The sequence below is a fragment of the Alosa sapidissima genome, chromosome 12 (assembly GCF_018492685.1).
Source record: "Alosa sapidissima isolate fAloSap1 chromosome 12, fAloSap1.pri, whole genome shotgun sequence".
NCBI lineage: Eukaryota > Metazoa > Chordata > Actinopteri > Clupeiformes > Clupeidae > Alosa > Alosa sapidissima.
In genome coordinates, this window is record NC_055968.1 from 18,535,263 (window position 1) to 18,543,390 (window position 8,128).

Consider the following 8,128-nt stretch of genomic DNA (forward strand, 5'->3'; position numbering starts at 1 on the left):
GCTGATATAGGATTAACTTAGAGCAAATTAATTTGGGCATGTCAACATGATTAAATGTGCCTGGTTGGGGCCTGTGACATCCTGTCGACTGAGGAGAGGAAATGGTCTCAGGCCAGACTGCCCACTAGATAGAGCTCCATATTCTTGAGATCTAAATGGACTTCTTGTAGTCCCCTAGGTGATTGCACTGCACTGAATCTCACAAATGTACCCTTTTCAAGTAAGAGCCATAAGACCCAGCTTCCATAGACTCAGAATGAATCCAGTCCATAATTTGAAACAGCTTCTTGGTATTACTGTCTTCTCATAAGTCATAGTCAGTCAAAATAGTGTGTACAATGTATGCAAATGTATGCAAGCCAGCAGAAAATCCATCAGTTTCTTGAGGCCTTTAACCATCAGTTCCTTGAATAAGCAGAACACATGGAAACCATTATGTGCAACATTGCTCAACGCGTTGCCTCATGCAATGCAACATTGGTGTCAATTTACCGGTAACCCATTTAGCGCTTACACAGTACCCAGTTAGTTAGAAACCAACTAAAAGATTCATGAGCCTACCTGATCTACAACTTTACACATTGCAATATCATTCTGGGCATGCAGACTTCATTATGTCAGAGAGTTCATTCTCTGTCAGTGTACCATGAGTTATAGAAGCCGTTATTTTAAAGGGGAACTTGGCAACTATTTCAACGTAATAAACCCGTTTAGAAATCATTTGGATGGTTAAATGACCTGTTCCGGTGAAAATGGTGACTTTTCCCGCTGCCCCTAGCGTCCCCAGGCGGAAAACCAACCTTGCAACATTGCGACTACCGTCCCGGAAAGAGAAGTGAGAAACAAGAAACTCGTTTTAAATCGTGTTTCTTACCTTGTAACATCCACATTGTCTGCCAAACTTATGCTAACCGTTTTGCTAACTTGTAAACAAATCCATGTGCTTTATTGTTACCTTTTTCCACAGTTTGAAATAGCATAATGCACAATTTCTCCAGCAGAGGCGGAAATCCTGCCAAGTTTCCCTTTAAGGCAATAGAACTGCATTTGGGTGCTTTAAGCCCACATTCTGTGATTCTCAGTAGATTCGGTGGTTAGTTTGTACTACTTCACAAGTTCAGTTGTGACTTCTTGAGTACATCTCTGATACAGTAGATAGGCTATGAGATGTTACAGGGAGGGCACCATAGATGATCTGTTGACTGCGGCAGATTTTGGGCATTTCTCGTAGGAGAAAAGCTGTTGCCCTCAAACACTGCCCACTTTATCAACAGAGTCAGTGCAGTGATGAAGGAATAGACAGATGTGGAAGGTTTACAAAGTGATTTCATGCTCCCTTTAAAGAGTAGCCTATTTTTCAGTATTTTCAAAATACAAAATTACAGTATACAGTATTTTATTTGAAAATGCATTTTAATGTATTTTTGCCCATCCCTGTCTAATGTTACTCCTATGTTTTGAGGGTCAAGGATTTCAATGACACCACATACACAACATCATAAACACCTAAAGAATCACCATGGCAACCTTTCCCACCATAACCAAATTAGCCTATGCTTTTTACATTACATCTCTTGAACCAAACATGAAAACACGGAAAAGGTGATGTCTACTCCTGTGTTTCTATTGTATTGTATTGGCCCACATCCATAGACAGATTATGAGTCACTGAGCCCCTGGGCAGAGACGTGAAAAAGCGGTACACAGGTTGAGCTAAATAGGGCTCTATGATAACATATCACACATAACGAAAACCTGTGCTATTTGACTGAAAGGGCCCCTTTCAGATATGAGGGGTGAATAAATTTTGCTCTTGACGAAGGCTGTCTCTTGCAAATGTGACCTTGCCAACATGGACAGACCTATAGTCTGGATGTCACCAGTTGATCCATAGCCTGCTCTGTGCTTTCAGCTTTGCGCATGTGATAATTCCCCCTGTTACTATGCATAGCCTGCGCAACATTGTTGGCTACATAAGATTCAAACCCAGTGCCAGCAAGCTACCAGTGTTCATTGACCCTGAGTCCTGAATGTGCTTGTCCATATGCTTGTGCAACTATCAGATATGTAGAAAAAACCCTAATTTTAACATATTTCCACTAACTGGATTTTTATGGACTTTAACTATAGTGTTTAGATCAGCAATATTAAAAAATAAAAATGTAAAATAAATTCTGTTGCAATTAGTTTCGTGTCAGACCTTACTTTGCCTGGATTATTGGGGCAAGTCAAAAGGGTGGTGAGTCACCCTACAAACAGGAATCAGCGTGTGGCCTTTCACCCATACTGTAAGTCACGAGCACTGTGGTAGACTGTAGAGGACTTCAGAAGGGTATAGTCACAAATCAGTCAGCCTCCTTCTGTTAATCTCAATTGGGTACCACCACCACTCTATGCTGCACACCTGTTATCATGTACCAGAAGAGAGAATAATGAAAGCCCTAGTGTGTCGATGCAAAGTGACATGTCTTCTTTGGTGTGAAGATATAGTCTTCATTTGAGCAGTCATGTGTACATCTTGTGTAATGGTAACTGACAGCTGGGCAGAGGTACTGGAATTGAGCTGTTGCGTATTTACATGTATTACAGGAGGTATCTGAGTACAGTCGTGGCTCTGTTGTGGCTGCATGCGCAGAGTGTGACTAACCAGTCAGTGCTAGTGCTACACAACCACACGCCTCCATGCTGATGTGCGGTTACTGAGACTGAGCCGAATGTTTGGCATGATCTCATAGCAATATTTCTTGTGATTGTTTAGATGTTGTCAGACCAATAATATTACAATATAATAACTTATAATTAAGTCAATACCATATAATAACTAAATTCTAAAGACAATTTGTGAGAAAAAGACACAAAATGTATACTGTGCTTTCAAAATACATAGGATTAAAAAAAAAAAACTCACTGAGTTCTCACTGAGGTCTGAGCTCACTGAGTCAGTGGCAGGAAGTGACGCTGTGAGGTGTCATTTATCATTGTTAGATATCATCCCACACACACACACCTTTTTTTGAGTGAGTCAATGTCACCATTGACACATAAGAGGCGGTTTAACACTCAACACAATCACTGACATGCACCTCTCTCTGCCATCTCTCACTATTTTGTTATTTGTATTAAAAATATTATTATTATTCCCATTATTTTAATTAAGGTTAACCGTCAATAAATGAAGAAGCTTTCAAGATGTTTTATTGTAATTGGTACTCTACCTTTTTCCCATGACAATAAACTTTGAACCTTTCAAAAATAAGTTTCCTCCAAATCTTACTCAGGAGCCTAGGGGGCAGTATTAAGCAGCTGTATGACCGACGTAAACATTAACCTTACATGCAATGTTACATTACTGGAATTATTTCCACTGTTCACCGACGGTTAATGCTATGTCATGACTGACTGACAAACCCAGAAAAAAATGGTCATTGTGTTGCTTAGTAGTTAATATAAAAGTAAAATGTCATGCAGACATTACAAAACATGAACAGGCCAGCCTACAAAACAGACAACTAAATGATTTATAAACAATAATCATTATCTTGTTTAAATGGCGATGACAAGATCATCTGGGCATGTGATGTAATCAGTGGAATATCCAACCTATTCATGAGTGAAATTCTAGGCTTTAGCCCCAGGGGTGTGTGTGCTCTAGACAAGGCTCTTCTGCCTGAGGTGTGTGAGAGATGTGTCTCACAGAGTGATTGACAGCTGCTGGTGCCAGGCCTGCAGGGCTTCATTGCCAGTAACTCTGTTGTAAAGTGTCTCTCAGCTCATTCACCTGTCCACGGGCCCTTACAGATCTTCACTCCTGTCACCAGACAGATCCCAGAAAAAGCGGATTACCTCATCTGTTTGTATTCTGTCTGTGTGTGTGTGTGAAAAAGAGGAAGAGTATGTGTGTGTGTGTGTGTGTGTGTCTGGTTCTATGTATGGGCTCTTACGAGGAAAACATTTTCTTGGTTATCCTATAGATGCTCTTTAACACCATGTTTCTGTGAAACCACACTGATGGAGGAGACGGAACTGCCAGAGATAAGGCGATGGCATGTGCTAAGGACATAGGGTGAGGGGAGAGGAGAAGGAAAGCTGTCGGAAGGAGCAGGTCGGGGTTGGCTGATGAAAGACGATTTGAAGCGGGTGGTGTCACTGCCAACCGCAGGCTTTCATCCCTTACCTGTCAGGTGTCGTGTTGGGCATGTATGGGTAGAGAAAGAAAGAGACGAAAGCACAAGGAATAAGAAGTTAAGAAGAGGCCTGTGAAGGAAGCTATGGCCATTTCCTTTCCCTTTCAATAAATAGAATTAGATATGTGGTAACATTCTATTTATGTAGCACGCCTTAGGGGATGATCCATTTAGCCAGAGTGTTATAAGTTCACACATTGTCAAAGTTTGGATCCTCACAAATAGAAAGCAAAAACAACAACAACAACAAATAGATATTACTACACGTTCCATATCATTTAAAGAAATAGCTTTTTAGATTAGCCTTTTCTAATTGAGCTAGAGAGTTTTGAACATTCCACCACTATCCCTCTTCCTCTCTCTGCCTTGCCCAGTTCAACACCTGCTACCACCTAATACACTATATATATATATATATATATATATATATATATATATATACACTACCAGTCAAAAGCTGAGATCATTTGCATTGTTTTTTTTTAATCAGGGTAGCAGTTTTCAGATTACATTATGTGCTTACATAATTAAAAAGGGTTCTCGACTGTTGTTGTAGAAAGAAATGGCTGATCTTTAATGCAATATCTACGTTGCCCATTATCAGCAACCATTCATCCAAAGTTGCAAAGACACATTCTGTTTATTAATCTGATATCATTTTAAAAGGCTAACTGAGAAAATATTGGAGAACCCTTTTGCAATTATGTAAGCACATAATGTAATCTGAAAACTGCTGCCCTGAGTAAATAAACAATGCAAATGATCTCAGCTGGTATTCTGTCTATAATGGAGTGGACTAGACATTTCTAAGTGTCTCCAAATGTTTGACTGGTAGTGTGTATGTATATATTCGTCAGGAATTCTGCATGCTTTGTTAATTGCATGGCTGGTCTCCAGGTGCTCGATGGGCATTGCTAACAGTGTCATCAAAAGTTCATTCTGGCTCATGAAAAATCACTGCTTATATAATGCACAACAAGAAAATTTAACTCCATTTGGAAATAACATTCTGCAGTACAATTCACTGACACTACATTGGAATCTTTTTAGTCAGAGTTCAGAAAATTAAAATGAGTGAGCACATAGTCTATGTTTGACTCTAGAAAGGCGTGTGCTGGTCTCTTTTTATAGAAGATGAACAGCCTTGCTAAACCCAAATGTAAAAGCACTGAATCAAAGTGCTAAGAATGAGCAATGGTGACAAAATGATCAGAGCTGCACACTGTCCAAGTCAATATTCTAGTTTTGTACATTTTATAACAGTTGTAAAAAGTATTTAATTACATCTTACAGACCCCACATGAAAGATAGAGATTTAAATATGGTACATTGTCTCAGTCTGCTATTTAAGACAAATAAATTATGTCATAAACCGCAAATCCAGCGTCTCTTTGAAATGTTCCTTCAGTCCCTTAACCACTGCCCTTGTGCAAACCTTCAGAGTTCTCTGTGTTGCTTGTGTCTCTATCTTGCTTGCCCCCACTAGTGTCTCCCCCAGGCTGGGAGGAGGGTGTAACAAGGTGAAGGACTCAAGGCCTGTGCATTATTTATCATCCAACAGCTTGGAAAGCGCTGCAGCGGACAGCCCTGGCCCTGCCCTCTCCGAGCATGAGAGCACAACATGCAGATGGCTGTCGGAGACGGCACATTTGATCTTGAAGAATCAACCCTCCCTGGAGCAGGAAATGTGCGTTTAAGCACAACTCAGTGGAGAGCACGCGGTGGTTTAGAAGCCATCAGTCAATGCTGGAAAACATCCTGATGTGGATGTGGTGAGTGTGTCACTGTGGTGGGGTACTTGGGCACAAGTGAGACACTGCAATTGGGAAGTCAAAGCTGACTGATGCTATGATGATGGAGTGAGTGATAAGCTGGAACTAAATTACAGATGGTCAAGTCTTTCTTTTATTTAAGTGCGTAGATAAACACAGAGAAAAAAGTGTAAGACTTGATAAAAAGTACATCCTGTTCCGGACCATTTTTGTTCACGGGCCCCTTTACACCATTAAGAGGAAGTGTTCCAATGCTTTGGTGCTTCCTTTGTGAGTCCAACCACAAGTGCTTTGCTTTTGTTAGCATCTACATGAAATAACTTAAGTTATTTTTATACATCTTATAGTTATTACTATGATACTACACACCTTCCTATTTCCTGAATAAGTGATGCAACGTAACACTGATTTCTGCATTTTCTAAATCTACCATTTTCATGGCTCAATCAGAAACATGGGCGTCTACTTGATTTGAAGTCTGCACTGTAGACAGGCATTTGGGCGAGCTATTAGTGAGACTGTTAGATCTCCTTCTCTAGTCTCTACTTTCACAAAGACAGACATTTGACTTATTTGACCAAAGTTCATGTGCTTATCATAACACAAGGTGGTGAAAAGGCATCTACACTGACAAGAAGGAAACTTTTTAGGGCACAACACAACTGAGTACAACACAACTGACAACCAAGGGTATCTATGCAACAAGCAATGCAACAGTTTGTGGTTTTCTAGTTTTGCACACACATTCCTATGATTGACATGCTAGACAGCCAGTTGGAGTGGACCAAAATGGATTCCCACAAGCCAGTTTTTGTCAGCTTAGATAGCAGCATGCATAAGATGGTTCGCAACACTTTGTGGGCGGGCCAATTGCATCCTGCCTGACTAGCCTTATCTCTTCCTAAACAGAGGATCAAACTAGACTTATCCGACCCCAGCCAGTGGGCCAATGATATAAAGATATAAATGGGGGAATGTCTTGTGGGCGGTGGGTGACCTTCCCCCAAAGTACTCTCCTATGACCCGTTGATGTGGGTTGGTTGTGATAATACAGCTAGAGCAAATGGTGCTCAAAATCTGGATATGGTTCAGATGGCATATAAAAAACACAGGGACAAGACAGCCTCCCTGACTGCTGTGTGGAAATGCCTGACTAAGTCAAGTCCATGACAAAGTCACAATCTATATAAAGGAACACATGTTGTACACACATGCCAGAGGCCTTCTTCTTTCTCTTCACCGGGTCTACCAGTGGGAGAAACTTCTTTGGAGAAACCTCTTGTTTACCTGTACAGACCCTGCCCCTGTAATTATACAACAACCATGTAACCACAAATAGTTTACTCATTTTACTCTGCTCCTATTATAGGCAGTTTCCACAGATTATGATTTCTTTGGAAATGACTGTTTTGTGACACTGTAATGATGTAGTTATAATGTACATTTTCACACAAAATGTAATTAGTGAAAGAAAGGTTGCTTACTTGCTACTCAGGTGTTTTAGTTAAAGTAAGCCAATGCCACTGCATGTCTAGCTTTCTGTCTATGGACCCTTTCAAGAGAGTTCCATTATCAGCATCATAGTTGGCCCCACAAGACTTCCTTTTGAACATTCCATATGTTATCTTAATGCAGAGGAAGTAGATTGGGGCCCAAATAGAACGTTCAAGCATTGTTTTTGTTTTTATTGTTGAAAGGGTCTATACAAACTACTAGTGTGGTGCCCTATACAAATAGGGTGAATAGTGTCTGCACACTCATTCATTAACCATTACTAATGGGCTTCCTCACGCCCACAGCAAGCTTCTTCAGACGATTCGAGGGACTTCCCTTTTATTTTCACTCCTTGAATTTTCATTTCCCTCTGGGGTTGAACCAAGGCAGGGCCCTGGTTGTCTCTCATCTAGTTTGAACTGGCTGGAACCTGCCCGTTCTCTCCCTGCACAGGCGGAGGCTGTGCTCAAATGCCAAGAAATCTCCCCATGTATGCCACAGCCACAGCCAATAGCATACATTTGGAGGTGGGATGTAGGATTCACCTTGTCAGTGTACATTTTCAAGCTTTCATCTGAAGAGATTGTGTGTGTGTGTGTGTTAGGAATAGAGTGAAATGGGGGTCTGTGGTTCTTCACAGTAACACAGAACAGCGGTTCTTCAGTGCTTTTCAGTGTC